Source organism: Fukomys damarensis, unplaced genomic scaffold (genome assembly GCF_012274545.1).
Source record: "Fukomys damarensis isolate Sample0158 unplaced genomic scaffold, DMR_v1.0_HiC HiC_scaffold_11, whole genome shotgun sequence".
Taxonomy (NCBI): Eukaryota; Metazoa; Chordata; class Mammalia; order Rodentia; family Bathyergidae; genus Fukomys; species Fukomys damarensis.
The window spans coordinates 23,190,243-23,217,607 of record NW_022900923.1 but is presented as its reverse complement, the minus strand read 5'-3'; the positions used below and the strand labels follow the sequence as shown (position 1 = coordinate 23,217,607).

Here is a 27,365-nt window from a genome sequence, read left to right as displayed (position 1 = left end):
ATATATATATATATACACACACACACACATGCACACTAAGAAAGATGAGAAAACAAAGAGCAATTAAGGAAACAAAGGAAAACTAAAATGAAAACTTTTTAAAGTTTACATATTTAAATAGAAGAGTTGGACAGGTGATAAAAGTGTATTTTCTTGAGAAAGACACAATATTTCATTTAATTAAAACCTTCACAATTTTTATCTAAAAGCCACACTTTGGCTCTTAATTACATAAAGACAAACTTACACATGCAACAACAGCATATCTCATAGTTGTATCCCTCTTAAATTGTGGAGGAAAAACATGGTATCCTAGATACAGAAAAGGGGGGAAGGATAGCAATATTTCATTGATGTATTTTTTTTGACTCGTAAGACTGATTAAATTTCTTTCTTTGAGAGACTTCATTAGCTCCTCCTCTCCATAATCAGTCAAAGTAAATCCTATTGCAGGAGGATAAATAAAGTATACAGGAAAGGAGCAAAGTACTGATTACAAATGCCTTAATAATATAGCAGAAAAAGTATATCAAGACAATATAAGGTTTCTGTAGCTCAGTCAGGTACCAGAAGATGCTCCACAGCTGTGACTCTAGTGCAAGTTACTTTTGGGCTAAATTGTATGTGTCCAGAGATTAATTCAGACACCACACCCATTGGTTATTCATTCATCACAAATACAGATTACTCAGGGAACAACTGCAGACATAGAAAGTCTGCAGAATCAGAAAGTTCTCACAACACAGATAAATCCTTTCAGAAAGACCAATTCACAGAAAAACACTGAATGAATTTTAATGTACTGTGCCTGGTGTTCCCAAAATTGAAGAACAGAAATAAGAGGAAGAAGGACCATCATTTAACATCGCTACCATGACGTACTGACTGGTATGTATCATAATAGCACCAAAAGACTATAATTGAAAATGACATAGTATTAGCTTTAAGTGTTCTGCAGTAATATTAAAGAAATCAGATTTTAGAATTAAATTGGTCTACTTAAAAATGTATCATTAATACCTACACTGTATATCACAGAAAGAAAAGTATATTTTAAAAACAGTGAGATTTATACTGACAGCTAGCTATCATAATACTTCTGAAAAGTTAAAAAAAATCATTGCTGAATATAGGAGAAAATCTGAGGGTAAAACTAAAGGGTTTTCCTACTTACATTATAATACCATTCTCTGAACTACTTGATTCATAAGACAGTCTAGTAAAGTATATTCAATGTAACTATTATATATTCAACAACAAACATTTTTTTAACCGTCTACTATGTGCCAGGCACTGTACTATTGATGAAAGATACAGAGATCAAGAAGGCAAATTCAGTGCCTACACTGACAGAAAACAGATACTAAACAAGTAATTAGATGAGTAATACAGTAATGCAAAGAAAGTACAGGATGCAAGCAGACAGTACCAATGGAAACTAACTCATTACTATATGAAGAGGTTAAGAAAGTAAGTATTCCTAAGGAGATGACACTTCAGTTGAGATATGAAGAAGGAGCTAAGAGATTTGGGGCAGAAAATTTAACAGAAAGTAAGAGCTGAAAGCATACTTGACTTAAGAGAAAATCCAATACCACTGGACAAGTTTTAAAATGTTATATAAAATGAGGCTGGAGAGGCAGGGGCCAGATGAAGAGCCTAGGTAACACTTGCAAAAGATAGTAAGCAAGATAGTATGGTCTGATGTACTTTTAAACAAAGTTATTCTGAGTTGAAGGTGAAGAAACTGAGATGTTCATTTTTGGAAGCAAAGTAGACTGTGGAAGACCCAAAACTGCAGGAGAAAAAAACAAAACAGAACAACTGTTGAATGTGTATTCCCAAAATCCATATGCTGAAGCTATAGTAATCACCAATATGATTCTATCTGGAAGTCAGGGATTTGGGAGGTAAATAGATTCAGATGAGTTTCTGTAAGAAAATTGGACCTTCTGTTTAATGTTTTAAAAGCATTTTAAGAAAAATAGGTAATAAAATATAAATTATCGATACAATTTCTAAGAAGCAACAAAATAGGGATTCTCCTTTTAAAAAGAACAAAATACATGCAGAAAAAGAATTCCCAGGACATAAAAATAAAGACACAAACAAAATCAGTTACTCCAAAACGAATATTCTTTTTTTTCCCCCTCACTGAGTTGATTGGTACATTTTAGGTATACAGTACAGTTACATTCATTATTGGGATCTTGTACCTTTACATGACAGGTCTTGGTTCTCAGTTTTTCCCCTTGTCCCTGCCCTCCCTTCACACTTCCTCCCCTCCCCCTTTACAAAAACTTCATTTCCATTTTTTCATTTTCTCATATTTTTCCCCTTATTAGCTTTCCCTACCCTTCCCACTTTCCCCTCACCTTTAGCCCTTTCTTCCTATTTCATATTGTCCATTATATCGTTAGGATCTTAAGTACTATTATAGTTTATTCACACCAGAGAAACTATTCGGTATTTACATGTTTGACTTATTTATTTCACTTAGGAGGATATCTTCAATATGTATCCATTTTCCTATGAATGAATCTAATTTCTCATTCTTTATGGCTGAGTAATATTCCATTTTATAGAAAAAACACATCTTCTTTATCCAGTTTCCAACTGATGGGCAAATGGGCTGTTTCCAGTATTCCTAATCTGAGGTTCTCAAATGAACTATAAGGAATTCCTCTGGTACTACCATAGGTGTAAAATGTTCTAAACCTTGGAGATGGTCTATATTTCTACTGAAATGCTTAAAGGAATTAATTTATCTTTTTAAAAGGTGAGATTAACTGATTCAAACTGCTAAAATCTCTAAGTAAGAGATATAATAGTACTGTACTTCTTTTCTGTTCCAGAATGCCTGAACAAATTAGCTCAACATACTATAGTTTACTGAACTTACTGAATGCTGGTGAGTGAAAAAAATGTTGCTTTTTTGATCTTATTAAGATCTTTTATCATAAAGTTTTCATTTATATAAAGAGATATAAAGTTCTTTTATTTGGGTATGATCCAGAAAATCACCATGAATAACAAAAGCTTAAAGCCTTAATGACATTGAGAAATGGCTCTAGTTACTCAAAGGAAAGAATCTGATTACAAATAAAGAATCTTCTGAAGAGGAGAGCTGGATATAGGTATGCCAGATATATCAATTTTCTGTTTATTATAACTACTTGAAAATTATATTAAAAAGATTATCAATATTATTTTCTTAAATATTTACAATGAGAAGCCATAAGCAACTTTTGTCTAGTTAGTATTCTATATGAATCCTGCCAGAAAAGAAATGCATTAATTCATCCTGAATTTGAAGCCAGCCTGGGGTACATAGTGAGTTCAAGGCCAGCCTGAATCACATAGAAAGATCCTGTCTCAAAAAATAAAACAAAATGGTTAAAGACATTTACTAATAGTCTGTTACAACACGAAAACTACATTTAATTTCCTTGTTACTTTTTAACAAAAAAATTGCAATTATTTTCTAACTACATATACCTATGATATCTAATCAATTTCCTACTAAAAGAGGTTTATTTTAATGAGAATAGGTAGGTACTCTTAATACTATTAACTCTACTGCTTACACTGCTTTTTAATTAAAATTTTAAAGGCAATTTCAATATTTATTTTAAAGATAAAAAATTTTCTTTCTTACTGAAAATAACTAAAAGAAATTATTTGTTTAGGACTTAACCAGTAGGCATCCCCTCCTCCCCTCTTAAATTCAAATGATTACTTGTAGATTTTAGTAACAATTTGGTCAAATAAAGAATGGAGGAAGAAGAAAAAGAAGGAAACAGAAAGCTCCTTAGAATTTTCTTTCTTTTGAGCTGAAAATGTCTTTATAGCTTTAATATTAGGATCATACACATTGTCATGAGTCTTTGATTACCATATATAAGACAAAATGAATTTACGTGATAATACACCACATTAAGTAGAGTTATGAATAAAACTTGTTAAAGCGTATCAGGAAATCAAAAGAAGCCAATAATTTTGTTTATTATCAATTCATTCATCTATAAAAAAAGACATAAGACATTAATAGGTACTAATTTAAGTTAACAAAATTTTTATTTATACTTTTTTTGGTACTGGGGATCGAACTTGGGCCCATGCACTTCCAACACAGGAGGCAAAACCATTGAGCCAAATCCCTGGCCCCTTTTTCTTTCTTCTTTGGGAGAGGTACTGGGGATCGAACTTGGGCCCTTGCACTTACGAGGCAGGCACTGGAACCACTGAGCTAAATCCCCAGCCCCTTTATACTTTTTCCACCTGAAATTGTTGACCATCTCCAGAAGAAATATGTGTTCTTAGTTTGAATTTGCCACTATTGTAAGCCTTATTACCACAATTTATTTTCAAACTACAATTTCTCAAAAAAGTTTTTTTTAAATAAAACTACTAGAAACACTCTGTAATTAACAGGTACTAATTTAAGGATTAAAAAATACAAACCTATTTTTATTTATACTTTTTCCACCTGAAATTGTTCTCCATCTCCAAAATAAGTATTCTTCGTTTTAAGTTGCCAGTACTATAAGCCTGATTTACCATAATTTATTTTCAAATTACAATTTCTCAAAAAAGTTTTCCAAAAAACTAGAAATATTCTATAATTTATAGGTATAACAATAGAGGTTTTCTTTTCAAAAATTTTTGAAGTTATATTTTTTCCTTTAAGACTACACCAAAACCTGGGTTAGAGTCAAAAATTTATTATTATACAGAATTATATTTAACAATTAAACTTACCCAAGAAGTATCTACATGTTTACCAAGTGCCAGATTCACTGTTTCGTCTTAGTAATATCATGTTAGTTTACAAAAACTATCTTCATTCTTGTTATTATTAATTTTAATCCTTCCTATTAGCAATAACTTACATAGGAAATACCTATTATGAACTTACAGAACATTTTCCAGGAATGTGAATCATTTTTGCCTAGTTGCTTCACAGCATTGGGTATATCCATATTGATAGAGTTCTCTACCAGACAAAATAGCCCCAATGATCCTACATTCTAAAATGGCTCCCACTCCTAAAATAGTTCCCGCTTATGGAAATGAGCTACTTTGGAAAAGCAAAACCTACCTGCTCTGGAAAAGCAAAACCTAACTTGTTGCTCCGCCCCACTACCCACATGATCCTCCCCTTCCAATCACCAGGCATCCCCTTGCTCAACTCTCACAGTACTTTCCCCACTGCACTGCCCTATATAAACCTCACCCCACTTAGTCTCGCCCTCTCTCACTGTTGTTTGAGGTAGCCCCGCAGCTCTTTCCCCAATAAAGTCTTGCCTCAGGTGCTCCTGTTTCAGCTTGTTATCTTTCACTCTGGTGCCAAAACCTGGGAAGGACATGGGTGGGATTTCACGATGATCCCCCTCTGGTCAGGGTTGATTGGCTCCCAGACGACCTTCTCAAACCCTGCCAGACGAGCGCCCAACCTGGGGCCTTCACCTTTGCTGACACCTGCATCCACACCGATCCCCAATTTCTGGGTGAGTACTCAGATCAACATCTCTTTCTCAGGTCCTCTGTCCGTCTCTCTCAGAAAATCCTAGTGCTAGGTCACAGACTCAGTCCGTCCAGGTCTGTTACATCTCTGATCTGACCTCGATTCCTTATCTACTAAAAAATAATTGAGAAAGGAGTGCCTGGACAGCTCTTCAAAGGGGCTGGGCCAGAGTCTGGGGTGTTTCTGATGTTTATCAGGGCCAAAGTAAGTAGGCAGGCCAGGGAAGGTGAGTGAGGGTCCCCGGCGAGCTTCCTCAGAGGTCACTTGTCTTTGCTCTTTCCCCCGTGGTCAGGACCACCACCCCTGGGGGGGGGGGCCCAACGGCTGGGCTCCTCTTGCCCCTTCTCTCCAGAGAACATCAAAGGGGATGAGGACACTCCTTCCTTTTGCCCTTCTCCTCGGGAGCTATCAGATACTGACCCTCCACATCTGGCCCTCCCTCAACACGGGAGCTACACAAGCCAAACCTCCCCGTTCAACACCTCTGGGATGTTTGTTAGCTAATCTCAAAACTCTCGGGCTTGCAGGTGATCTCAAGCCTAAATGCCTTCCTTATCTTTTACTGCAATCGGACTTGGCCCCAATATAAATGAGACAATGAATCCCACTGACCAGAAAATGGAACATTCAACCTAAACGTTTTACGGGATGTTTATAACTTTTGTCAACGCAACGGCAAATGGTCTGAAGTCCCCTACACGCAGGCTTTCTCCTACCTTTACACCTGCCCCTGCTCCGTCAATCTTGCGCCGCCTCTCAGATTTTCCTTGCTCACATTGCGTCACCTGCAATGCCCAATCCCTGCCTAGAGTGACATGTCTGTCTTTGACCCGGCAGATCACTCCTCTCTCGCGTTGCCTCCACCCTACAACCCTACCTCCTCTTCCTCAGTGCTGGTGTCTCCCTCCTTGCATTCTCCTTCGCCATTTTCATTTGCCATGCCAAAGCCACCTGCGCAACCACTCTCACCAGCCAGCCCCCCTCTCTCTCCACCTCAAACCCAATCCCAGTACCCTGCTTTTCTGGCCCCTCCCACTTCACAGATGCCTCTCCAGGAGGTTGCAGGACTGAACATATTGTCAGAGTTCACATTCCCTTCTCCCTTACAGATCTTTCTCAAATTGAAAAATGCCTCACTTGTTTCTCCTCTAACCCTGATAGCTACATCAAAGAAGCAGCTGATGAGATCCATGCTGAAGACAACACAAAACTAGTAGGAGCACAGGCTGTTCCCTGGGGAAACACCCCCAGTGGGACTATTAGTTAGGTCAGGCAGATAGAGGCTGCAGAAATGACATGGTCCTCAGCCTCAAGGGACTAAAAAAAGACAACTCAAAAGTCAGTTAACTTTGATAAGATTAAAAAAAACCCTCAAAACCAGGAAAAAAAAATCCAGCACAATTTCTGTTGTGCCTTACTGAGATTCTTCAGAAATACACCAAAAGTGGCCCCACTTCAAAAGCTGGGGTGATTATTGTCAATACCCACTTTACATCCCAATCCCCCAGATGTTAGAAAAAAATTTAAAAAGGTTGAGGAAGGCCCCCAGGCTAGTCAACATGATCTCCTTAACCTGGCCTTCAAAGTATATAATAATCAGGAAGAACTAGAAAAACAGGAAAAGGCCGTCCAAGATAAGGCCAAATACCAGATGTATGCAGATGCTCTACATGGATCAAGACAGGGCCCTGAACCAAAAGGGGCTACACAAACAGACTGCCTGCTGGGGTGCCCCCTGGTCCTTGCTTTAAATGCAACCAGATTAGGGCAAAAACAGTGCCCTCGTCCTAGACTGTTCCCTGACCCTTGCTTAGCATGTAATCAGAAAGAACACTGGAAGATGGACTGCCCCCTACTCCAAAAAGGGAGGAAGATGACTCTTCCCCTGCCTCCACTACAAGGGCCTACTACCACTGAGGATTGACAGTACCCAGGGATGCCAGCCCCCACACAGATCACCCATCACAAGCCCAGGGTAAACAATCCACGTGTCTGGTAAGCCTATTTTGTTCCTACTGGATATGGGGACCCCTTACTCGGTCTTACCCCACTTCTCAGGAAAGATATTTCCTTCACAAACCCTCATAGTAGGCATTGATGGAACTCCCACTAGGTCAGTTATGACAGGCCCTCTGCTCTCTCTACAACACCTCCTTCATCCTGCCTTCCTGGTCCTCCCAACATGCCCTATACCTCTCCTAGGACAAGACATTTTAAGTAAATTTAAGGCCACCATCACTCTCACCCAGCTTCCTCTATACCTGCTAATTTAGTCATTACAAACTGCACCAGATTCTCCTCCCACCTCTTCTCTTTCCCTGCCTCCTTCTTTGGTTGACCCCAAAGTCTGGGACCTCACTCATCCCTCACTTGCTGGCCATCATGCACCAATCCAAATCTGCCTTAAACACCCCACCCTTTCCCCCAACATTTCCCAATACTCCACAGCAATTAAATATTTACAGGGACTCAAGCCCCTCATCCAAGACCTTCCCCAAAAGGGGCTCCTCCATCCCACACATTCACCCTATAACACCCCCATCATTCCTGTAAGCAAACCCCCTCAATGGTTCTTACAGCCTTGTTCAAGACTTGTACACCATTAATGCCGCCGTTCTTCCTAAACATCCAGTAGTCCCCAACCCCTATACCTTTCTCTCCCATATTCCCTCTCACACAACCCATTTCACTGTCATCCATCTTAAGGATGCCTTTTTCCACCATTTCCCTTCACCCTGACTCCCAAGATCTCTTTGCCTTCACTTGGACAGACCCAGACACCCATCACTCCCAACAATATACTTGGACTATCCTCCCCCAGGGTTTTCATGACAGCTCCCACTTCTTTGGCCAAGCTCTTGCCTCTGATCTCTCTCAATTAACCCTGTCTCCCTCTACCTTGCTCCAGTATGTTGACGATCTGCTCCTTTGCAGCCCCACCCTGTAAGACTCACAGGCCCACACTGCTCTCCTCCTAAACTTCCTGGCCATGCATGGATATCAATTCTCTCCCAGCACGGTCCAACTTTGCCAACCCTCAGTCACCTACCTCAGGGTCTCTCTCTCTCTCTCCACAACACTGCAAGATTAGGTTGATAGGAAAGAACTTACTGAGGCCCTTCCAACTCTGGTTTCATGAGAAGAGCTCCTCCTGTTCCATGGCCTTGCTTGTTACCTCCACCTTTGGATTCCTAATTTTGGGCTCTTGGTTAAACCCCTCTATGAGATGACAAAGAAAAACTCCGTAGATCCTCTAGACCCATTAGACATTCTTCCCTCCTTTAAAGCCTTCAAGATTGCCCTTCTCTCTGCTCCTACCCTAGCCCCTCCTGATCTAGGCTTTCTCTTCATTCTCTATGTGTCTGAAAGAAGGAGGGTTGTCTTGGTAGTTCTAGGACAAAAAAAGGGACCTCCTTTGCACAGGTAGCCTATCTTTCCAAACAGCTTGACCCAACAGTAAGGGGCTGGCCCCCTTGCCTACAGACATGGGCAGCCACTGCCCTCCTGGCCCAATAAAGTGCAAGCTTACCTTGCAAATCTACAACTATTAGGTCTCCTCACCACCTGCAAGGTCTTCTAACACATAAAGCTCTCTCCAGTCTCCCTCCCATCTCCAACGACTCCACACCACAGTCATAGAAAACCCACACCTCTCTCTACAATCCTGCCCACCACTAAATTCGGATTCCTTACTACCTGACCCTAAACATTAGCTCACTCACTCCTTCACAGAGAATCTCGAGCACCTCCTTCCCACACTTCCTCACTTCTCATCCACTCCCATTCTAAACCTTGACTCATAGATGGCAGCTCCTTTGTTCCCACCTCAGGGTCCAGACGGGCAGGCTATGCGATAACCTCCTGTAATAAAAAAAAAAAAAAAAAAAAGCAGGACCCCTTCCCCAGGGGAAGACCTCCCAAAAGGCAGAGCTTACTGCCCTTACTTGAGCTCCAACCCTAGCAGCTTCTAAAGCAGCACAGAGTCTACACAGACTCTAAATATGCTTTTCACATTCTTCATTCCCACTCAGCCGAAAGAAGGGGGAAGTGAAGGGATTCCTGTCCACCAAGGGGTCTCCCATCACAAATGCTCCACTCATCTTAAGACTTCTAGAAGTGGCCCAACTCCCCACATAAGTAGGAGTTATCCACCCCAAGGGACATCAATCCTCTAATGACTCTGTTGCTTTAGGCAACAACAAAGCCAACTTGGAGGCAAAAAGGGCTGCCCTGCAAATACTCCCAGCTACCCAATTATTGGCTATCCCACCCATAACTCCCAGTATGACCCACAAGAAAAACAAAAATGGCTCCAACAAGGTACGTCTCGATCGGGAGACTGGTTTCTTTATAAGCGTCAACTGTTCTCCTGATTCACAGGCTACTGCAGTTCTGGTTAACATATGTAATACCCTACACACTGGCCACATACCCCTCCTCCATCTTATTCAACCTTCTATGTTATTTCTCCCTAACTATCTATGTTCAACAAATAACCTGTGCATCCCCTGTTTTGTCCCCTCTCCATAGGATGGACTCCACCCAGTTGCCTTTCCCACTAAACAGGCACATGGCCACCTCCCAGGAGAAAACTGGCAGATTGATTATACACATATGCTCCCACACAACCTGGGTAATAGGTCACAGGCTGGGGGATGTCAAACCTCTACATTATGCGACAGGCACTTTCATGTCATATACCCACATGGACTCATGATGTTACAAGGCCACATCAACCTGTACTCATGGAGGCCATATGGGAAAGATTACAAACTCAGATACTTATCATTGCAAATAACGGATGGGTTCATGGACTTGCTGGACACTGACTATCCACTGGGGAATGCCAGATGGAGGTGTTGTACAAGATCAGACATGGAAACAATAGCTAAGAGGTAGAAAACTCATATCAGAAGCTCTTAAAATACCTCCCCCACATAAAAACATTGATCTGTCTTCCCTAAAAAAAGCTGTTGAGACACTTAAAAGGCTCCTGCATCTCCTCAACACCACCCTGCTTAGCTTGCCAGGCAACCAAACTGAGTACTGGGTATACTTGTCACCCCCAATTCCAGCCATATGTCCCCATAACGATTCCCCTTAATTGATCTCTCCCTGCTCCTAAAAATATCACAGCAATACTAGGTCCCTTTGCAATTCAATTAAACCCCTCCACACATGATAACTGGACCTTTATAAAGTCATCAAACAAAACAGCTCTACCTCTTCTGTTAAGTTATCCATATTTCTACATCAGGCATAACCTGTTTCCCTAAGGGTTTATTTTACATCTGTGATTTCCCAAGCATTTTGCTGTCTCAACTCAACCCCATACTCTTTCCCGCAGAAAGCAGCAGAATTTTTTAAAGGGAGCTGTTTGTGTACTCCCAAATATATTAAGTAGAAAAAATAAGGCACAAAATACTGTCTAAAACAAAATAAAATGTGTAGAGTATTTTTAAAAAATATAAAGAAACTCACAGCAATGATTGCCTTGGGGAGCCTCAATAGCCAGGGAAAGAGGATGTCAGGGAGACTTATTTTTACTTTACATACTTTTGTATATTTTGTATTTTTAACCATATACATACATTACCTAATGAAGAAATAAATTTAAATTACAAAAAACACTGTGAAAAACCAGATTGAACATAGGGCCTTTGCACTGAGTTGTCTTACCTGTCTTTTTTTTCAGTCCTTCCTTCCTTACCTCCCACCCTCCCTCCTTCCTTTCCTTCTTTCTTCTTACTTTGAAACGAGCTCCTACTAAGTGGCACACCAAGCGGGGATTGAACTTGCGATCCTCTTGACTCAGTCTTCCAGACTGCTTACAAGTATGCAATTGACTGGCAATTCTTAATTATGTAAGCATATACAAACACAAAAAGAGTGGAGCTAACATTTCTGGACTTGATACAAGATTATGATCAGGTACATTATGAAGCAAAATTGGTAATGATCTAACTCAGACCTGACAAAACTAATAAAAATTTAGATGTCTATTTAAAAAGTGCAGTGCCTAAGAGTTCCTAGAAACATTATTATAATATAATAAAGGAAATAGTTAATGGAGAGTCCAGATTAAGAGAATGTCAAATTAGATTTCACCATTAACTCAATAAATATTAAAATTAATGATTATACACAAATCAAATAGTCATTCACATATACCAAAGTTTTGGTCAATGATGGACCACATATACCACAGTGGCCTCAGAAGATTATAATGGAGCTGAAATTTTTCTATCACCTACTGAAGTTGAAGCCAACATAACATCCTCGCACATCATTTGTATTTTTGTGGTAATGATGGTATAAACAAATGAACCACACTGCCAGTAGTATAAAGGTACAAAACAGAGTACAATATGTAATATTTGATAATGATAATCAATGATTACATTACTGATTTATGTATATGCTATAATTTTTCCCCCCAGGGTCCACTATGTAGTTTAGGCTGGCTTTGAACTCACTATGTAATCCAGGCAGGTCTCCTTGCACTTATCTTCCTGTTTTATCCTTCTGAGCCCTGAGATTATAGGTGTGTGCTTCCACACCTGGCTGCTTTTATCATTGTTGTATACTGTACTCTTTCAATTTATAAAAAAATGTTCAACCTTATCTTTCACAACATCAAAAGGCCACATTGAGTGACTGACCTAAATAATCTAGATTTGGCTAAATATACTCTAAGATGTTCATGTGATACTAATGTCATCTAAAGACACAGTTACCAGAAATTGCTAAAGGACATGTGACTGCTCTTCAAGTTTTGATGTACACAGTACTATTTAGTAAATGTACTTAAAATATCCTTAAAATAAAAATTGTGAACAATAATTAAAAACTTCAGAAGATCAAGCTCAATCTTGTCCTCCCAAATGAATAAACAGATGTTGCCTGTTTTTATTTGGAATACATGTTATTTCATGGATTTAATTATTTAACTAATATTTTCTTTCTCATAAAATCTGGTGTTAATTGGAAATCAACTTTTTTCTTAAGTCTCAACAAGTTAAATGTCTAGAGAAAATCATAATGTTATACTCAAATGTGCTTAAAACCATTTAAAAAGATTCCATTTGATCAGTTTTCAAACAGACTTTTACTGTCAATACAGAGCTGTATAACAGTCTGTCTGACAATATGTATTTGTGAACTGAAGTGCTTTTCTGCATTTCAAAAGGCATTGTTTCATGGAGCCATAATAAAAACATATCAAAGACTAATTATTACCATGAGTAGTCAAAAGAATTAACTCCTCACTGTCTCATTTTATTTCCAAATGAAGTCACTTTCTAGGTCACACAATGACATTTTTGCTGTTGCTAAGACAATGGACCCTATGCTGCATTTCACAATTCTGACCACTTATAGCTCTCGACAGTATTCCTCCTACCCCCAATCTTCATTTCCAAAACACCAGTCATCATGGTAATTTCCTCCTACAAAGACCACAGACTAATACCTGTATGATGAAGGTTCCAGAGTCTATTTCTGACTCACTACTTACTGGGCTCCACACAGATACACCATTCTGAACATCTGCCACTGGCTATCCTATATGCACCTTAGATTCAACACAACCAAAACTGAATTCAGCAACTTGGCAGTATAACAATTAGAAGCAAAAGCTCTGAAATGAAAATTAGTTGGGCTGAAATCCTGGCCCTGTCTCTTTTTTATTATCTGACCCTGAAGAAGATATTCCAATCTTTCTTTGACAGTTTCATTCATCTGTAAATTATAATAATTATAATTATCCTAAAAGGACAGTTATAAAACTTAAGTGGAAATAATGTATATAGAGCATTTAGCACAGTGCCTGGCATACAATAAGCAATCAAAATCTTCTGGCTATCATTAATATTATCATCATCTTCCATCCCTCCCTTAATCACCACTTCTTTTTGTGGTTTCCTTAATTTAGTTACCTAAATTCACTATCAAATGCCTAAATAAGAAACATGAAAGTTATTCTTAACTCCGTTCTCTTACTCTACCAAAGAAAAGTCTGCTCTAATTGCTTCAGGAGTTCTTAAGTCTGATCATTTCTCTCCATCCCTACCATCTCTCCCTCAATTTAGGAACTCTTTTTTTATTGTTATTACAGATTCTCAATTGTCTTCCTTGATTCTAGTTTAGTCCTTTTAATCAATTGCTGCTAAAGACCTTCTTGAAATACCTCTGATCTAAAAACATCTTGCTTTGTACATATCTTTAACTAGTGCTTTTTAACTCATCTATAGCTATCAAATCTAACACAATATTGACTGCATTTGCCAAATGAACAAGGAAATTCTCCAAGTTGACAAGCCAGGTTATAATTTTTTTTCTACTGGCGATTGAACTCAGGACCTTGTCCTTGCAAGCACAATACCTCAATACCACTGAGCTATATCCCTGGCCCAGCCAACTTTTAATTTAGAAAATCAAAACTTCTGTCAAAAAATATCACACCTGGGCTGGATTTAACTCAGTGGTGCCGCCACCTGCCTTGCAAGCTCAAAGTTCAATTCCTGGTACCAAAAAGCCAAACCAAACCAAAACAAAAAATAACACACCTATTATAGTTTTGTACCTAATATTTTATTACAATTTACTTCTGAGATGCTCAATTTTTAAAATCTACTTAACCATGATGAATGTAATCATTATGTACTATAAACATGTACTTATAAAATACTTACGAAAACAGAAAAACAGGAAAAAATATGCAAGCTTTTTAGAAATTTTATTAAGATAAATACAATTTCAACTGGACTCACTGACATATACTAATCATATTTATACTCATTTTTTTCTTCTAATTTTAAAATAAATAAGTTTGAAACATATTTTTTTAAACCAACGTAGTAGCCTAACGGGTGGCTGTGTTTCAAAGCCTGCTTAAAAAACAAACAAGCAAAAACCACAAAAAATCTCCTCTAACTGTTCTTTGATCTCCTTCTAAACGTCTCTTAAGATGAGCTGTTGCCTTCCTACTCTCACAGCACTTGGTTTTCTTTTCTCTTATAACCTTTCACCTCAGAAAAAAATAAAACTAAAAACATTTATCTCAGAAGAGAACCTACTCTGCTTCTCTCCATTTTTCTTTGTAGAAAGAAGGTAAAGTAAAAATTATAAGAACAGACACTGTAGATCATATAATAGAATATACTTTCTTTTCAGCAGCCCCAAATTTCTCCAAAACAGATCATATTTTAGGCCATAAACCAGGATTTAATACAAAAAAAACCAAAACACTGAAATAATCTCATGCATCCTATGAAATCACAACTGAATGAACTAGAAATCAATAGCAAAAGAAACCACAGAAACACATGTTAACTAGTAGACTTTTGAGTGCCTACCATCAGAAAAACAGAGCAATCCCAAATAAATAATCTAATGATGCATCTCAAGGGCCCAGAAAAAGAAAAAACAAACCCAAATCCAGTAGAAAAAAATAGAAAAGATCAGAGTAGATGTTAATGAAATAAGAGACTAAGAGAACAACACAAAACATAAATGAATCAGAGTTGGTTCTTTGAAAAGATAGACAATTGATAAAACCTTACCCAAACTTACCAAAAAAGGAGATCCAAATTAATAAAATGAGTAGAAAAAATGAAATTTTAGATCCCACTGAAATCCAGAAAATTAAACTATTTTGAAAACTTATATTTCAAACACTTGAAAAATCTAGAAATGAATAAATTCCTAGATCTGTGACCTATCAAAATTGAACCAAAACCAAAACAAAAACTAAACAAGTCAATAACAAGCAATGAGACTGAAACAGTAGTAAAAACTATCCCAACTAAGAAAAGTCCAGGACTTAAGGGATCTACTGCTGAATTTTTACCAGATTTTTAAAGAAGAATTAGCAACAATTCACCTCAAATTTTCTCCATGAAGTAGAAACAGAAGAAATGGTTCCAAATTCTTTCTTCAAAACCAGCATTCTCTAATACCAAAATCAGATTTTAAAAAATCATCAAAAAAAGGAAACTACAGACTGATATCTTTGATGAACACAGATGCAGAACTCAGTAAGAGTCTTGCAAACAGACTGCAACACATTTAAAAGATCATAAAACATGATCAAATTGTTTTTATCTCAGGATGAAAACTACATGCAAGGGTGAGTCAACATAATAAATTAATAAACATAGTACACCACATAAAGAGAACCAAGGATAAAAACCATGTGATAATTTCAACAGATGCAGAAAAAGCCTTCAACAAAATTCAACAACCTTTCATGACAAAGGCTTTGAATAAAGTAAGTATAGAAGGCTGTTTCTTGAAACTGATAAAAGCCATATGACATACTGACTCAAGAAAAAAAAATGAAAGTACATCCTCTAAAATCAGGAACAAGACAAAGGCATCCACTATCATCATTAATATGCAATACAGTACTCGAAACTTTAGCTAGAGTAATTATGCAAATACAAGGCATGTAGACCTGAAAAGAAGAAGTCACATCATCGCTTTTTGGGAACAATATAATCTTTTATATAAAGATGACCTTAAAAGCTGCTAGATTTAATAAACTCAGTAAAGTGGCAGGATCCAAAACTCAATACACAAAAATCATAGCTTCATAGCTTTTCTATGCATCATTAATGAACCTACTTAGAAAAAAAAATCAGGAAAATTACTGCATTCACAATAGCTAAAAAACAAACAAACAAACAAACAAAACCGTAGGAATCAGCTTAACCAAGAAAATGAAAGACCACAACAATGAAAATTACAGAACTCTGAAGAAACACATTAGAAAATGGAAAGATCGTTCTGTCCATAGATTAGCAGAATACTGCTTTAATGGCCACATTACCAAAGGCCATCTACTGATTCAATATGATTCCTAATACCAAAACATTCTTTATAGAACTAGAAAAAATAATCCAAAAACAATATGGAACTGATTTGGTCCAGAGGAGCTCCAGGAAAAGCAAAGCAGGGTTGCAATGGGGAGAAAGGAAAAGAAATGAGTTGATCAAGAGAGGAAAAGAAGAAGGCATGAAGATGGACCTCATAGACAGCAAGGAGGGGCTTGATTACCACCAAGCAGTTCTCCCAGGGTGACTCTGTGGTGGAGTTCCATGGGGACTTCATGTAGATCACCAATGCCAAGAAGTGAGATCTATGTATGCACAAAATCCCTCCACCAGCTGCTATCAGTAGTATATTACTGTCTGAACAAAACCTACTGTGTAGACACCCCAAGGGAGACAAACTGCATGGATAGGCTGATCAACTGTAGGAAGTGCAGAAACACCAGTCCATGCTGCACCACATCAATGGCATGCCTTATCATCATGGCCTCCTGAAACAGCGCAGCCGAGGAGTTGATGTAGGACTGCATACCTGGCCACAGAAAGGCATTTATCAAGGCCTACCCTTAGCTAAAGCATCCACTGCTGAACTCTCCCTGCCCCTCTTCAAAGATAAACTGCCCTAAAAAAGAAAGGAGGTGGATTTTTTTTGAACACTTACTCTTAGAGGATTATTTCAGATGTTTTATAAAAAGTATATTAAGGTGCCTTTTGACTGTAGTACTTATTTACATATCTGTTACAGGTTTCCAAAGTGGACTTGAATTAGGCTACAAAAACTTTTATAGACTAGTTGATTTTGTGCCTTTTTTGCATACAAGTTGAAAGTTTGTGCTTCCTATATACAATCAAAGACTCAGCACAGATTTTGGAGGAAAGTATATGAATCTTTCAAAAGTAAGATTCATGGTAAGCTTGTCTTCCCCTCGGCTTTCTTGAAAGCTTCCCTGGCCCCACACCTGAATATGCTCTTCCACAGACTTCTGCTTTTTTAGGTTCCCCAGAGCACTGGGGGGACCTCATGCTACAGGCCAACAAGGCTGACCAAAACTGCGTTCCTTCTTTATAGAAATGTAAACATTAAATTTATTTTTATTTATTTATTTAATTTTTTTGGTACCAGGGATTGAACTCAGGTCCTTGCGCTTACAAGGCAGGCCACCCAACCGCTGAGCTAAATCCCTAGCCCTAAATTTATTTTTTAAATAATAAAATTTAATAACTGAAAACATTTTTTAAAAGAAAGAAGGAAAAAAGCCCACAGAAAACAATTTACGTGTATATACGTCTTGAAATGTGGCTGCATATTTGGTTTTGTTTTGGAGGTTTGGGATTTTGTTTTTGTTGTACAGATTTAAAATGGTATTCTATTTTAATCAAAAATAAAAGTTTTATAGTGGGACTAGAAAAAAAAATACGGAACTGGCACAAAAACAGACATACAGACCAACAGAATAAAACAGAAGACACAAAAACTCAAGCACCTATGACCATCCAATTTTTTTGTTTTGTTTTTTGAGGCAGGGTCTCCCTTTGTAGTTCAGGCTGTCCCTGAACTATGCAGTTCAGGCTGGCCTCAAACATGCAGCAACTCTCCTGCCTCAGCCTCTTGAGTACTGATATTATAGGCATGTGTCACCACGCCCAGCTCACCATCTGATTTTTTACTAAGGGGATGAGAACATACACAAGAGAAATGACAGCCTCTTTACCAAATAGTGCTGGGAAACTGGATATCAATAGGCAGAAGGCTTAAACTAGATTCCCCGCCCTCCGTACTAAAATCAAATGAAAATGGATCAAAAATGGAGCCATAAGGGCAGAAATTTTGAAATGGCTGGAACAAAACACAGGAAACATTTGAAGCCATAGGTACAAACAAAGATTTCCTGAATAGGACCCCAGTAGTAGAGAAAATAGTATCAAGAATCAACAGCTCTTCCACATGGAGCTAAAGAGGAGCACAGAAGCAGCGTGAGACCCTCTGGTAGGTCAGCCCCTTCAGCCCAGTGCAGCAGAGACCACCTATGCTGGTGCAAACACTGCCGCCCCGCCAGGAACAAGAGAAAGAGGGCCTCTCTGGAACTTCTAGATGAAAACTGAAGCCCAGTGGTAAAGTGAAGAAAATCTCTGCTATAAAGGCATAGCATACCACCATAGCTGGTAAGTCAGAGACACCAGCACCTCACATCGGAACCTGGTCTAACTTCAGGGGAAAGACAGCTGGAATTTGCAGTACAGCCTTGCAGAGTTCAACCCAGCAGGAGGTCAGAGATCTTAAACTAGTTGGGCCTTGGAGCCAGAAATCAGCCTGAATCTCAGGGGACAGCTGCTGGCTTGCTGAGCCTAATTAACTTAGATCTGCACACTCCTGCCCTTGCTGTCTACTGTGTCAACAGAGGCATACCCTGAAGGAGACCCTCTATTTCTATTTTTTTTTTATTTTCAAAGAAATATTTTTCTCCTATCTTTAAACATTTAAAAAATGTTTATCTTTTTCTTTTCTCAAATTTTTTTCCTCTTTTAATCTTCTTTTTTAATCTTTTTCTTTCTCTCTCCCACCTTGTTCTTTACTTTTCTCCCTTTTTGTTCGTGTTCCTAAACCAATTTGGATTTATTTCCTTTTTCTTTTTCCTTCTCTCAATTGCCATTAGTTTTAAAAGAAAGTGATTACAGTCTCTAGCCTCCCTATTGCTATTAGTTTGTTCTATTCTTGTGTATATTTTGTTTTGTCTTCTCCTCTTTTCTTCAACAGCTTCCTAGAGTTTGTGTGATCTTCCTGTGTCTTCTGACTCACTTCTAGCCTTTATCTTATCTATCTGTCCCTCCCCAACTCCTTCTAAGTCCACAACCTGAAGGGGAAAGTTGCTATACTGAAGAGTTTATTCACTATAAACATTTTTAGCTGGTCATCAATCTTTTGATGTAATTCATAGTTAAAGATGATAGATTAATATCTACCACAAATTGTCATTTTCTAAGCTGTGCTTGATGCTACTGTGTTGCTAATTGTATCACTTTGGCTAAGGCATTGTCATCTATCTAATCAGTTGTCCTTCCTGGTAGAATGAAAATGAGATTGGCTCAGTCATTAGAGACTCAAAACCTAAAGACCAGCTATATATGTAAGACTGAAGTATTACAGTACCAAAAACACAAACAGAAATGAGAAGACATTTAAACAAGGCACAAACACAGATTCCATCTCACCACAGGTAAACTCTGGGGGAAATGAGGTGGAAAAGTCTGACAATCAACCATCTGGACACCCTGAATGGATAGCACAGGAAGTAACGAAACAGATAAATGAGGCTCCAGAGAAATTCAAAACAGAAATAACTTCCCAGATAACCACAGAGATAGTGTGAAGAATGAAAGACATGATTAGAGGCTCTAGAACAGAAACAGATTAAAAAAAAAATAGGTGAGCTCATGACCATGATGGAAACTAGGAATGCCGAGCATAGGAAAGAAATGGAATCCATGAAACACATTCAAACAGATATCCAGGAGATTAAAAACTCTATAGAAAGCAATTGCAGCAGAATGAACAAGATAGAATTTCAGGTATAGAACGTAGGATTGTGGTCAGTGACCATAAAAAGAGAGAGCTCTTAAAAACAGTAAGAAATCAATCCATGAGAAATAAATGAGAAATCAATTCAACAACTCTTAGATGATGCAAAGAAGAATAATATAAGACTGATAGGAATCCATGAAGCAGCAAGAGAAAGTACAAATGACATAAAAAAAAAAAACTGTTCACAGAATTAATGACAGAAAACTTTCCAAACATAGGGGAAGAATTTGACCTACAGATAAGTGAGGCATTATAAAACTCCAACTAGCAACGATAAAAAAAAACCTGCACCTAGACATGTAATAATCAAGATCCCGGAAACCCAACAGAAAAAAATACTACAAGCAGTTAGAGAAAAGAAACAAATTACATGCAAAGGAAAGCCCATCAGTATCACAGCAGACTTTTCAACACAACCCTCAAGTCAAAGAGAGCCTGGAGTGAAGTATTTCAAGTACTAAAAGAAAACAACCGCCAACCTAGACTGATGTATCCTGCAAAACTATCTTTCAAAATAGATAGAGAAATAAGATATTTCCATGACAAAGAAAACCTGAAAAACTTCATGAATACCAAACTAGCACTCCAAACATTCCTAAACAACATCCTGAAAAAAGACAATGAAGGTCACAACTCCATAAGGGCCAACAGAGCAAATACACAAGACAAGGAAAGAAATTAAAAGGAGAGAAGGAAAAATAAAAAATAAAAGAACCAACAACAGGAAAATAATATGACAATGAAAAGTCAATACATAAGTTGTAACCATCATTGTTAATGGACTCAATTCACCAATTAAAAGAAATAGGCTGGCAGAATAGATTAGTTTTCCATGCAACAGGAGCCCGGACAAAAGTGGGGGTAATTATCTTATTTGCAGACAGACTGGATTTCAAATCAAAACTAATTAAGAGAGACAAAGAAGGCCACTATATCCTTGTAAAGGTAACAAGAGGAAGAAATGACAATCATAAATATATATGCACCAAATACTAATGCCCCCAAATATACAAAACAAACATTAATAGATATGAAAAATGAAATAAGCACTAATACAATTGCAGTGGAGGACCTCTATACTCAACTGACACAAACAGACAGATCATCTAGACAAAAAAAAATCAACAATGAAATAACAGAACTGAATCAAGTCCTTGAACAAATGGACTCAGTAGATTGTCTACAGAGTGTTCTGCCCCACAAAATCAGAATATATGTTCTTTTCGGCTACATACGGGTCTTTCTCCAAAGTAGATCACATGCTAGCTTATAGAATGTGCTTAAGTAAATGCAAAGGAATTGAAGTTATCCCCTGTATATTATCAGACCATAGTGCAACAAACTGGAAATCAATAGCATAAGAAATTGCAACAACTTCACAAACATATGGAAATTAAATAACACCCTGCTGAACAAGCACTGGGTCACAGAGGAAATTAAACAAGAAATTAGACAATTTCTACAATTAAATGATAATGCCAATACAACATACAGGAATCTATGGGGCACAATGAAAGCAGTTGTATGAGGAAAATTCATAGCAGTAAATGCCCATACCAGGAAAACAGAGTGAGCTCAAATAAACAACCTAATGCTGAACCTAAGGCTCCTAGAAAAAGAAGAGCAAGACAAACCAAAAGCTCATACAAGGGAGGAAATTATGAAGATCAGAGCAGAAATTAATGCAATTGGAGACTAAGAGAAAGATACAAAAAAAAATCAATGAATCGAAGTGTTGGTTTTTTGAAAGAATAAATGAAATCAATAAATCTTTAGCCAACCTTATCAAAAAAGGAAAGAAAAGGTCAAATTCATGCATTAGGAATGAAAAATGTGAAGTCACAACAGATCCACCAGAAATTCAGAAGATCATTAATACCTACTTTGAAAACCTGTACTCTAATAAAATGGAAAATACAGGAGAAATGGACAGATTCCTAAATACATATGAACTTCCAAAGTTGAACTAAGAAGATATAAAAACACCCAATTACATTCAGAGAAATTGAAAATGTAATTAAAACATTAACAACAAAGAAAAGCCCAGGTCCTGATGGATTCACTGCTGAATTCTACGAGACATTTAGAGAAGAACTATTGCCACTACTCTTTAAACTTTTCAATGAAATTGAAAGGGAAGTAATATTTCCAAATTCATCCCTGGAAGCAAGTATTACTCTCATTCCAAAACCAGGGAAAGACCTCACCAAAAGAGAACTACAGGCCAAACTCCCTAATGAACATAGATGCAAAAAATCCTCCATAAGATACTGGCAAACAGGATACAGAAGATCATCAAGAAGATCATACATCCTGACCAAATCAGATTTTTCCTAGGGATGCAAGGATGGTTCAATATACGTAAATCAATAAATGTAATACACTATATTAGCAGAGTCAAGGACAAAAACCATATGACCATCTCAATTGATTCAGGAAAAGCATTTGACAAAGTACAACATTCATTAATGATAAAAACCCTACAGAAAATTGGAATAGATGGTCTTTATCTGAACCTGATAAAGACTATTTATGAAAAACCAACAGCCAATATCACGCTAAATGGTCAAAAACTGAAAACCTTCATACTAAAATCAGGAACAAGATGAGGATGTCCACTACTACCACTTCTCTTCAATACAGTTCTAGAAAAATTAGCCATAGCAGTTAGAAAAGAGAAAGAAATAAAAGAAATAAAGATAAAAAAGGAAGAAGTTAAACAGTCACTATTTGTTGATATGATACTCTACATAGAAGACCCAAAAAACTCTGCCAAAAGACTTCTAGACTTAATTGACAGATTCAGTAGAATAGCTGGACACACAGTCAATAATAAAAAATCAACAGCTTTCTTGTACACAAATAACAGACTCACTGAGACAGAAATTAGGGAAACAATTCCTTTCACAATAGCATCCAAAAAAATGAAGTATCTAGGAATCAACAGCATCCAAAAAAATGAAGTATCTAGGAATCAATCAGATGAAAGAAGCAAAATACCTCTACACTGAAAACTACAGCACTCTGAAAAAAGGGACAGAAGAGGATATAAGAAAATAGAAAGACATCCCTTGTTCATGGGTAAGAAGAATCAATATAATGAAAATGGCCATACTTCCAAAACTGCTATATAGCTTCTATGCAATCCCAATTGAAATCCCAACAGTATATTTCACTGAACTTGAGAAAACAATCCAAAAATTCATTTGGAACCAGAAGAGACTTAGAACAGCAAAATCCATTCTAGGCAAGAAAGACATGGTAGAATTAAAAGAATCATACCACAGTGGTATCATCACAATTCCCAATTTGAAACTATACTACAAAGCTACTGTGATAAAGACAGCATGGTACTGGCAAGAAACAGACCCAAGGACCAATGGAACAGATTAGAAGATGCAGAAATAACACCAGACATACTCAGCTACCTCATCTTTGACAAAGGAGCCAACCATCCTCACTGGAGGAAAGACAGCCTTTTAATAAATGGTGTGGAAAAACTGGATTTCAACTTGCCAAAGACTAAAGCTAGACCCCTATCTTTCACCATGTACTAAACTAAAATCCAAGTGGATTAAAGATCTAAATATCAAAATAGAAACATTAAACTTACTGGAAAATAAATTAGGTAGAACTCTAGAAGACAGTGGCATAGGAAAAGACTTCAGGAACAAATCCTCAGCAGTGCAAGAACTTCCACAACGAATCAGTAACTGGGATCTCATTGTATTAAAAAGAGTCTGCACTGCCAGAGAAATCACCAGCAGAGCTAAGAGACAACCTACAATGTGGGAAAAAATTTTTACCAGCTACTCCTCAGACAAAGGACTACTATAATAGACTATATAAAGAACTCAAAAAAACAGACCCCCAAAATACAAAGACCCAATTCAAAAATGGTCATCTGAAATGAACAAACATTTCTCAAAGAAGTAAAAGCAGCAAATAAATATATAAAAAAATGTTCAACATCACTGGTCATTCAAGAGATGCAGATGAAAATAATACTGAGATTCCACCTTACCCCAAAAAGAATGGCTGCTATCAAATCAACCAATAACAAATGCTGGCAGGGCTGTGGAGAGAAAGGAACCCTTCTCCATTGTTGGTGGGAGTGCAGACTGGTGCAACCACTGTGGAAATCAATATAAAGATTCCTCAAACAACTAGGATTAGAGGTCCCATTTGACCCAGCTATCCCTTTCCAAAAGAATTAAAAGAATCTTACCACAGTGATATATGCTCACCCATGTTTATAGAAGCACTATTTGTAATAGCTAAACTTGGAAACAACCAAATGCCCATCAATTGGAGACTGGATAAAGAAGATGTGGTTTTTCTATAAAATGGAGTACTACTTAGCCATAAAGAATGAGAAACTAGAGACATTTATAGCTAAAAGGATTCACACTGAGGCTATACTCAAGAAATAAGTAAGACACACTTGAGTAAATATTGAACAGTTTCCCTGATGTGAAAAACTAAAAGTGTAAATAAATAAGGTTCAAATGGTATAACTGATAGTGTAAAAATAGGAAGAAAATGGGTAAAGGGGAAGTGGGAAGGATAGGGGAAAGGAAATAAGGGAAATGAAAAAAGGAAAAAATGGAAACAAAGTCTTTGTAAAGGGAGGGCAGGGATATGGGACAAAATAAGAACCAAGACATGTCATGTAAAGGTACAAGTTCCCAATGATAAATGTAAATTGTATTGTTTGCTTTAAATGTACTGATAAATTTAGTGGGGGAAAAACAAGAATCAACAAATGGGACATCAAATTAAAAAGCTTTTGCACAGCAAATGAAACAACAGAGTGAAGAGAAAACCTATAGTGTAAAATGAGAGTTTTTGCTTGCTACACTTCTGATAGAGGGGTAATATCTAGAATATGTAAAGAACTAAAAAATTAACATAAAAAACAGCCCAATCAGTAAAGGGGCAAATGAATTAAACAGAACTCTTCCAAAGATGAAGTTCAAGTGTCCAAGAAGTATATAAAAAAAATATTCAATGTCTTCAACCACTGGGAAATACAAATCAAAACTACTCTGAGATTCCATTTCATCTCAGACTGGCTAACATCAAGAATACAAAACAATGCTGGGGGGGGGCTTGTATTAGGCTTCTACACTGCTGGTAGGAATGTAAGCTAGTACAACCCCTATGGAAATTAGTATTGTTAGATTTCCCTCTTTTTAAGATGACTGCTACACAAAAAGAATTGCTTTCTTCCCATAATGCCCTGCTTCTCACCTAAAAATATGGCATCTCCTACTAAAGGACAGCCTTCTTCCCATCATGCTTCTTCCTGCCAAGAGAGAAGCCCCTCCTAGTGATGTCACAAGCTCCTCTAATCCCTAGCCACTATATCACTCAGTCCCACTCCAGCTCCTATAAGCCCCATCCAAGTTCTATAAGAAGCATTCCCTGTCTCAGCCATCTTGCTCTCTCTCCCTTGATTGGAGATGGCCTGGCAGATTGTCCCTACAATAGTCTTGTAGTGGTTCTGGTCTGGTCTTGGTTTTCAGCTTTTTTACCTGAGAATTATGAAGATTCCTCTATCCTAAAATAGATACATCATTTGAACCAACTATGCCACACCATGGTATATTGCCAAAAGAATTATACATGTATAGCCACTTTTATAGAGGCACAATTTACAACAGCTAAACTGTGAAAACACAGCTAGATGCACATCAACAGATGAAAAAATAAAGAAAACAAAGCATATTCTATTTACACAATGGAATATTACTCAGCCATAAAGAAGAGAATCATGTCTTTTGTAGAAAAACAGATAGAACTGAGAACCATCATGTTAAGTGAAATAAGCCAGTCTTGGGAAGTTACAATATTATGTTTTTTCTCTTACATACATAATCTAAAACATTTTTAAATAGTAATAAATTAAAGAGAGGTGACAAGAAACTAGAAGCTAGCCTTTTAGAGATAGGAAAAGGGATCAAAGGGAGGAGGAAAAGGAGATAGGGTTAACAGGGAAGCAAACAATCAACATTATATCATATGTATATCACTAATATGCACCAATAAAAAATAAGGACTGATGAACACTAAATGGTCACATACTACCTATAAATAGAGGTTTTCACCTGTATAATGCAAGATCACAAAACAACTAAAATGTCTCAAGAGGCAAACTAACCTGCACCCAGAAAATGAAGTACCTGTATGATCCTGCAATGTGCTATTAATTTAAAATAAAAAGGAAAGTAGTAAAGAATTTTTAAAAATCAAGATAGCTTTGAATGACCAGGGTTTAATGAACATAGGACAGACAGGAGGTTCCAGAAACAAAAGATACATGAAGAAAAAAGGAGGAGACTATTTTACTATCATTGTCTTTCCAAGTGAGGCTCTATATGTCTCTAAATAGAGTAAGCTCAGGAAGAAGAAGCACTCAAAGAAGAATAAAATAAAAGTGGTTCCTGCTGTAAGGAAAAAAGTGTAAGGAGTTCCACATATGGCTTTTATTAGAGAAAGAAGCTACTATACATAGGTTGAATGAAATAATTTTATTTAGTTACTACCTGACTGGATATCTTTTGTAGCAAAATGGTCCTGGGTCAATAATTGGAGTATAAACTCTAAAGTTAGCTACATAATTAAGGTAATGATGGGTTTTAAATCTTGAAGATAGGTGGACAAGGTAAATTTCAAGAAATGCTTACATTTTAAAATGTTAATGTGTTATGCAGTATTAGCAACAGTTAATTTGTGACTTTACTATAATTTTAGCATTAATGAATGTAACACTGAAAGTTTCAGTAATAGATGAATGCTGTAAGTTTCTACAGGATTAGACTTCCTAATAAACTCCTATCAAATAGAGAACCACAAGTGGGAGGGGAAAAGAATGTACATAACTTGTATTCACTTTTAAGATGACACAAAACATATGTTACATGCATATCACTAAGAATTTCCAAACTCCAAAACTTTGAAAATTTCCTAATATATAGAGGATATCTGCAATTAAAAGTATAAAATTGAAGATGATGTTCTCCATCCACTCATCTACTTTTTTAATTATTAAAAGTGGTGATAAAATGAAATGTATTCACCTTAAAGGTCTTACAGGACATGATTCCACTATTCTGTGTAAACACACCACCTGTCCAAAACACACTAGTCTATAAATAATCATAGCTCTTCCAGTCCCCAAAATGGAAACATTTCAGGAGGAACGCAAGCAAGAGAGACAACAGTGTCAGGTTGAAAAACAGTCTGAACTCTATTTTGGTACCAGTATTCTCATATTTAAGCATTTAGCTTACCTAAGAAAAAATTAACACCAGTTAAAAACAAAACTGATAAAATTACATTTGTTTTCAATAAAGTTAACTATATATGAGATTATTTACACTATAAGCCCATACGAAATGTAGTCTGATTTCTGACCTAATTT

At 37.1% G+C, this 27,365-nt stretch overlaps 1 protein-coding gene and 1 pseudogene across 1 annotated transcript in view; one reads left to right on the top strand and one right to left on the bottom strand.

Moving 5' to 3' along the window:
• The window catches only part of Xpr1 (xenotropic and polytropic retrovirus receptor 1), a 174,519-nt gene that overhangs the window by 91,023 nt on the left and 56,131 nt on the right, over positions 1–27,365 (bottom strand). The gene's annotated exons all lie outside the window — the stretch shown is intronic.
• On the top strand, positions 16,382–17,184 carry LOC117285609 (annotated as a pseudogene).